The sequence below is a fragment of the Drosophila willistoni genome, assembly GCF_018902025.1.
Source record: "Drosophila willistoni isolate 14030-0811.24 chromosome 2L unlocalized genomic scaffold, UCI_dwil_1.1 Seg168, whole genome shotgun sequence".
NCBI lineage: Eukaryota > Metazoa > Arthropoda > Insecta > Diptera > Drosophilidae > Drosophila > Drosophila willistoni.
Genome location: NW_025814047.1, coordinates 1,184,884 through 1,193,103, shown reverse-complemented (window position 1 = coordinate 1,193,103; position 8,220 = coordinate 1,184,884). Strand labels below are relative to the sequence as shown.

At 35.6% G+C, this 8,220-nt stretch overlaps 1 long non-coding RNA gene across 1 annotated transcript; it reads right to left on the bottom strand.

Moving 5' to 3' along the window:
• Window positions 1-746: 746 nt before the first annotated feature.
• Window positions 747-1,016, bottom strand: LOC111518740. Its single transcript, XR_002724064.2, has 2 exons — window positions 883-1,016; window positions 747-820 (listed from the first exon to the last, which is right to left on the bottom strand). It is a non-coding gene; the product is annotated as an uncharacterized LOC111518740 (long non-coding RNA).
• Between the last annotated feature and the right edge of the window lie 7,204 nt (window positions 1,017-8,220).

The window sequence follows — 8,220 nt, the reverse complement described above, 5'->3', positions numbered from 1 at the left end:
GATACAATTGATTCCTCAAAAAATTCAAGCTAATCGGTAAAGTAATTTTAGAGATATAAATGAATTTGTAGACATTTTTTAAAGTCGGAAATCGGTTTTCCCAGAAATGGCTTATCCAAATAGGCTTAAGTCTTTAGAAAATATTTCACAAAACATTGATCAACGGATTAAAATAAATAAATCAAATGCAGCTTGGAGTTTCAGTCAGAAACGTGATTTCCTTTCTATCATTTTGTCTATCGTTTGTATTCATCTTTCGTTTTATAGAACACATTGAGATGTATAATTTCAGATACTCTATACGAACCAAGTACTTCTAGGACACCCTTTACCATTGAATCCATAAAATATTCTTCATCAATTTCTAATTGATCAACCTGACCCATTTCTGCAGATATAATCTAAAATATTAAAAGAACCAAACTCATCATACCAATACCATCATATACTTCACCTACTTTTTGTATACAACTATATGATATAGTGGTCTAATCCTAAAGATCTTCATACTTGACAGACCCCAGATAATAAAAATCACAGAAACAAAAATGTCAGCTCTTAAGATGGATGACATACAGACGGGCATGTCTATATTAACTCAGCTTATCATGCTGATCAAGAATATATATACTTTATGGGGTCGGGAACGTCTCCTTCTGTGCAATACAAACATCTGACCAATTTTATAATACCCTCTGCAAGCGTAAAAAATGACTTTTTATTTCTCGTAAAACTGAAATAATATATTTTGCATATAGCAGTCCTCGGTAGATGAGTTGTCTAACGGGCCCACAACGAGGGTCTCTCTATTTTATGTTTGCTATAAAAACAAACAACTGGTTATATTCTGATTGTGTAAGTCCAATATTAGAAATAAATTACTAGGGTGGGTTCACGAGAACGATGTGCAGGATGTATATAATGAGGCAACTTAGAACTTGGGCGTACTGCATCTTGGTGTTTGAATAGTGTCACAAAGAATGTGGAATAAGCGCCTATGTTACTGTATTAATAAATAATCTCGTCCTAATATGCAATGTAACGGGTTTTAATTTACTTCCTACTGATTCAAACCCAAAAGAATTCATTAGTTTTGGTTACACAATCTGTGGCTAATGCATTTTTTGTTTGTATTCTCACAGCTTCTCATAGATATAAGTGTGAAATCTTTAAATCTTTAGCTAGATATCAGCTAGAAAAGTATAAAATTTGTTAGTCTTGTTGATGCTATACGAATCATATAGACATTTGTTATACCATAGGGTAATATGGTAACAGGCAGTACGAACCCCATAAAGTATATACATATATTCTTGATCAGTATCAACAGCCGTCTGTCTGTCCGAATGAACGCCTAGATCTCGGAGACTATGTGGCAGGCCCGGACTGTCCCACCGGGCAACCGGGCAAATGCCCGGTGGGCCCTCAAGGTAGGGGGCCCCTTTTGATGAAATTTTATGTAGTAGAGTAGCAGTTTTTAGTCACTAGGGCCCTTCGTACGAGGTTCCCACTAAGAATCATTTTTGTAGCATTTTGGGCGCTGGGGCCCCTGTCGTTCACAGGCTCTGTAAGACACTCGAATTTCAGGCATTGTTTTCCAAAGCGCAGAAGTATTATTTAGCAGAGGTAAATGTAAATTTATTTTTACAAGGTTCTACTACACAAGGTTCCTAGTAAAATACGTCGCAGAAAAAGAAAAGGTTATCGGGTGAAAAAAACCGTGATAAACCAATCGATGAACCTCAACAAAAATTTACGGTAGAAGTTCACAGTGTCATTATTGATAAAACCATTTCTGCAATTAAATCACGGTTTACGGAACATGGAAAACTAGCAGCAGATTTCTCATGCCTCGACCCGAAAAAGTTTCCTCATATCGTAGCTGTTTCTTGCCTATAAATTTCTTTTGACACTTTCTTATACGCAAGTAGCTTGCGAAAGATAATTTTCCAAGTTAAAATATGTATGTCAAAAATAGATTGAGAAGCTGTTTGACGCAAAAGCATTTAGAAATTTCTTGCTTATGGCAGTTGAAAAAAAAAAAACTTGAATCAAATTGATGATGAACGAATTATTAACGCCTTATCCTTACGGAGCAATTTACTTGAAAAGCTTTTGACTGTTTAATGAGTGTTAAAATGTAGTAAAATTACGCCTTACGTAGAAGCGCATTGTGGAAAAAAGATAGGCAAATTAAAATGTTTGTTTGTTTCGTTTTATTCACATAAACGATCATACTTGATGTAAAACTCAAAAATGTGTACCTTTAATTTTCCTCGGAAATAATTTTTTAAGCATATAGTATAGGGGGCCCTTTAAGTTGTATGCCCGGTGGGTCCTTAGGGTCCCAGTCCGGGCCTGCTATGTAATATGTAAAGTGATTAAGTTTGTTCAAAATTTCTTCTACGCCTCCTTCCGCCCCGCAATTTAAACCAAAGTGCTTTTTATACCATACACCCATAGGGTGAAATGGTATATTAAAGTCGCCAAAATGTATGTAACAGGCAGAAGGAAGCATCTCCGACCCCACAAAGTATATATATTCTTGATCAGGATCAACAACCGAGTCGATCTAGCCATGTCCGTCTGTCCGTCCGTCTGTCCGTCTGTCCGTCCGTCCGTCTGTCCGTCCGTCCGTCTGTCCGTCTGTCCGTATGAACACCTAGATCTCGGAGACTGTAAGAGCTAGAGCCACCAAATTTGGTATGTAGACTCGTGTAGTATGTAGAGTGATCAAGTTTATTTCAAATTTTTGCCACGCCCCTTTCCGCCCCCGCAATTTAAAAAAAGCGTTTATCTTAAAAACTATTCTAGCTAGAGACACCATATTTGGTATATATATATTCGCTTAGTAAATGCACACATTTTGTATGTATACAAATTTCGCCACGCCCTTTTCCGCCCCCGTAATTTGAAAAACTTGATTATCTCCCGTATGTTTTTACCTTATGCAATCAAATTTGGCACACTTAAATTTAATACTAATATCTAGCAAAATACCAAATTTGATCAAAATCGGACAAAAAGCAGTCGAGTTATGCATATAAACGTTTTTCCATAAGGCCGGATTTGGCCGTTGGCTGGTGGGGGCGCTAGGGTGCTGATATGATTGAGTGAGCGAAATACTAAGATATGCTTGTAAGAAGCATATGAAAATGCATTTGTTTAACAAAGTTGAAATATTTGCTTTACTGGTGTATGGTATACCTAAGTCGGCGAGACGACTTACTTACTTCATTTTGGTATGTATTCTCGTTTAGTAAATGCTCACATTATGTATGTGTAAGAATTTTGCCACGCCCATTTGGCGGACCAATGTAATTGAAATCGGGAAAGCCGGAGCTAACTTCGATCGCGCCAAAGTTTGTATACCTCTCCAAGTTTTTGTTACACTTCATTTCCCTATAGCCGTAGAAAAGAATTTTTATAAATAAAAGTGATTAGTTATGGATCCAAGTTACTTTTTGCCACCAATCGTCTCTATGGAAGCTATATGATATAGTCACCCAAACTTGATTATATTTAGCACAGTCATTTCTAGCTATGTGGGAGCTATATGATAAGTCACCTGATCAAATTTGGCATAGTCGTTTTTAGGTGTAATAAATTACCAACATTAAATTTCATGACAACAGATTAAAATAAAGAAAGTTACTGAGAAAAGTAAAGCTATAAAAAAAGAAGCTAGATGATATAGTGGTCCGATCCGGCTGAATCCGAGGTATACAAAAGAATATACAAGCCTTCATGCAACATTTCAACCCTGTAGCTCTACGTTCTAGGAGTAGTTTGCGTCGATTCAGACGGACTGATCATATACTTTATATGGTCGGAGATGCTTCCCGCTATGCGTTGTACAATTCTGACCAAAGTAATTATATATACAAGGGTATAAAATGAATTAAAATGGACAGAATCACTGGTCACGATGGCTTTTGCACAGTTTGTCGTGGAAAGGGAGAACAGTTTTTTTAAAGTAAAGCATTTCATGGTGTGTGGATGCATTTCCAAATAAAATGTTGGATCTATTTTGATGCTGGAGGCTACAATTGACGCCGAAAAACACAAGGATTTCAAATGGCGTTGTACCCAGTTTGGAATGTATAACAGAGCGAGAACCAAACCTAATTTAAAGATGATTCTGCTCTTTGCTAAAGGCCCGTTCTGTAAATATCCTCATAAACACGAACCATTTAACCACTTTTTATACCCTTGCAAAAAGGGTATATTAATTTTGGTCAAAAGTGTGCAACGCATAGAAGGAAGCATCTCCGACCATATAAAGTATATATATTCTTGATCAGCTCGACGAGACGAGTTCAAATAGCCATGTCCGTCCGTCCGTCCGTCCGTCCGTCCGTCCGTCCGTCTGGATCAACGCAAACTCCTCCTAGACCGTAAGAGCTACGGAGCTGAAATTTTGCATGTAGGCTTGTATATACTGCAGGCGTTGTATATCTCGGATTCAGCCGGATCGGATCATTATATCATATAGCTCCCATACAAAAGGCAAAGTCACGAACAGTGACTTTTCTTAATAACTTCGTTATTTTCTGAGCTATTGTCGTGAATTTTAATATTGGTGAGTTAATTACACATATAAACGACTATGCCAAATTTGATCAAGATCGGGTGACTATATCATATAGCTCCCATAGGAACGATCTTTCGAAAACAGTGACTTTGGTGAATAACTTCGTTACTTTTGACGCGATTGCTTTCAAATTAAACATTTGTTAGTTTAATATATCTGTTAATGATTGTGCCAAATTTGATAAGGATCGGGTAACTATATCATATAGCTCCCATAGGAACGATCGGTGTAAAACAGTGACTTTCATCAATAACTCCGTTATTTCCTATGTAGGCCGTTTTTTCGCAAACATTAGCCTTTTTAGCTTAAACGTCTTTCCACTTTTGATGGCTATAGGTAAGGAAAGAGTTACCAAAAATGTTGCAAGGGTATACAAACTTTGACGCGGTCGAAGTTAGCCCCGGCCCTCTGGTTTTCAACTTACGATTTATTTGTAACCTTTAAATTACACGACTTAAACAAGACATGGGCATTTTTTCGCTGGATTAGGTAGGCAATAGTCCTAATATGAATCCCATCGAAAATTGTTGGGCCCATATGTCATCCAAAATTAAAAGTAAAGCCTTTAAACGTGGTAAATCTTAGGAAAACCTTCAAAGAAGTGTGGTACAACGAATCCACATCCATTCGCATCCATTTTCCATAAGTTCCAAAGTGTGATTAACGGTAAGGGCGGCAGGACAATAGTACTAAGCTACGGTTCTAGCACTAATACCAACGCCATAAATGACTATGCCAAATTTTAGCAAGATCGGGTGACTATATCATATAGCTCCCATAGGAAAACAGTGACTTTGATCAATATCTTAGTTTTTTCCTATGCTAAGATTGTAGGCCGTTCTTTCGCAAACATTAACCTTTTTAGCTTGGACGTTTTCCCATTTTGATGGCTATAGGTAAGGAAAGAGTTACTGTTTTTTTTAAAATTGTGCCACGCCCATTCCCCATTGTTTTGATCAAAAACTAATAAAACCAAGACCACAAAATTTGGTATGTAGATTTGTTTGGTATGAGTGCAGATAAGGATTATTTAAAATTTTTGCCACGCCCACTTGATAGATTTGATAATCTAGAAATACTGAATACCTGTCGCAATTTCTGGACTATCGAACCCAATTTCAGCACACTAATTAGCCCTATTAATATCTAACAGCCTACCAAATTTTAAAATCGGACTAGAAACTCGTTTATACGTATAAACGAGGCTTACTAGGTGGTCCATAAGGAAGGAGTTGGCCGTAGGCTGGTGGCGGCGCTAGAGTGCTCGCTTGTTTTTGTGAGAGTGAGCGAGATAGCATATGCTATAAGGGCATAACATACATTTGGTGTTCGAAATTTAAAATATTTGTTCACCTGGTGCATGGTATACCGATGTCGGCGAGACGACTAACTCACTTTCTTTTTTTATTTTATTTTATAAAATTAGCTATAATACATTAAAGTTAACAATAGTATAACTAATTGTTGGGAGGGGGGAGCGCTAGCGTCGAGGCCTTCGGCTCAATTACTTAATTTTATTTTGTTAATGTAGTAACTAAAACTGTATATGTAAATGCATTGAAAACTGTACTAGAAAGAATGTTGAATAGGGATTCCGGGAGAAGGAAAATAACCCAATCTTCATTCGTTGAATTCAAAATATGAACTGATTTTATTTACAAAAGTGTTGTGTATATAAATAAACTCTTAGACTCTAGGCGACAATTGTTCTTAAAAACACTTATTCTAATGACCCACGTTTTCGGGGGTTTAAAAATTGTTTATATTTCACGCTCATCGTTGGCTAATTGATAACGGGCCGCGGCAATATTTCATGCTTAGCGTTGGCTAATTGATAACGCGCCGCTGCAATATGGTCCAAAATCCAGATTTTGTGGCATTAACTAGAAGGAATGAAGTTACAGAGGTGAAACTTTGCACATATAACCATGTTAGGATGCATAATAAAAAATAAAAAAAATTGGAGTGATTTGACCACGCCCTCTTGACCTCCCATACAAGCCCATGCAGCGTATACGTAATGTGATTTAAATTAATTTGGGATTAAAATAATTATAGCAATTAAAAGTCAACAACTTAAATTTTAATATTTTATTTTGAACTGTTATTAAAAAAAAAAATTTTTGTTTTTATTAAGCAATACAAACTATAAATAAACAACTTTGATTTTATTTAAAATAAGATATTTTTGACGATTGCAGCGCGCTGTTATAATCTTAAGTGTTTTCCACAGAGTGTGGATGCATGTTTTGTTTGGTTTTAAGCAATAATTGTCATATGAATCTCTGTGACTTATTTTTGTGTTATGTTTTTGTTTCGTTTTGTATATTTCTTGGTGCATCTGATTTGGTGAAGCCATTTCAGATGAACACGATGTTTAATCTTAAACAAATGTCGTGTGACCCAAAAGAATCATTTTTAAAAAAAAGGTTGAGGTTAATATGGTAAAATTATAAATCTGCAAATAAAGTTTAACATTTCTTATTTATGCAAAAAATATTCAAAGTTCAAAATTCTCACAATTCTCACACAATTCGCAGAGTTTAATGATGTTTATCTGATCTCGTATGAATGGTCGCTCTTTTGGAGCATTTTTCTCAACAGATAAAAATACAAGGCCCTGAATTTTTTTTACGATTGAAAGTACTCTAAAAATACTTCAAAAAATTATTATTTATTTACATATTAAATTTTATTCTGCTTGCGAAAGTAGTACATATGTATATATAAATAAGAGATAAGAAACAATTGTTTTGACATTTTCGTACACAACCTTTTCGTTTTGGTCAATGTCAGAATGCAAACACATAATTGAATTGATATAGATTTTGCACTAACAATAAGAAGAGAATAAATTCTTATCGCGACAAACGACAAGACAATCCGAAAAATATATAATTCAATGAATATTTCCAAATGAAATCATTGCTCTCAGAGACATTATCTCAGTCGCAAGTGTAAAGTATATTGAACATTATTAAATTCATAACTTTCGTATATTCCGCATTACTTTCCAAAATGAGAAGGAAAAGTGTCCTCCCACTTGTTGGCCTCTTCCTTGTTCTTGGTTTCCAGCATGTAATCTCAGAATCTCTTCTCCCAAAGGGCGATCACGGGGTAAGTGGCCAAGTGAATAGTACAAAGTGAAGTTTAATCTAATTGACAAATCTGTTTACATAGGACTGTGGATTCTCCAGTGACGAGAAAGATTCGTGTGCCTTATATTGCTATAGGTCTATGAAACTCGGTCTAGCTTATATAAATGAGTTGAAAGAAAAAATCAAAATGCTCGAGGAGAATCATTCAGAAAATGAAAATAGTCAGCTAAGCAAAGCAGTTGAGAAGTTGCAAAGTAAAATTGATCAACAGAATATACAAATAGCTAAGATTAACGATTTTATCACAAACTCAGTTAACAGGCAGAAAGAGGTGGAAGAGAAAGCCAAATCTCAAACTGAGATAGACAGTTTTAAGAGAAAAGTAAAACAATTGAAAAAGAATTTAAGAAATGTTCAATGCCAAGCAGCAAAAGATAAGCAAGAAAGCTTAGCTGAACAAAGAAAAAAAAATAGAGAAATAGAGAATCTAAAAGAGAAATTAGCTACCCAAAAGTCAGATTTAGAAAA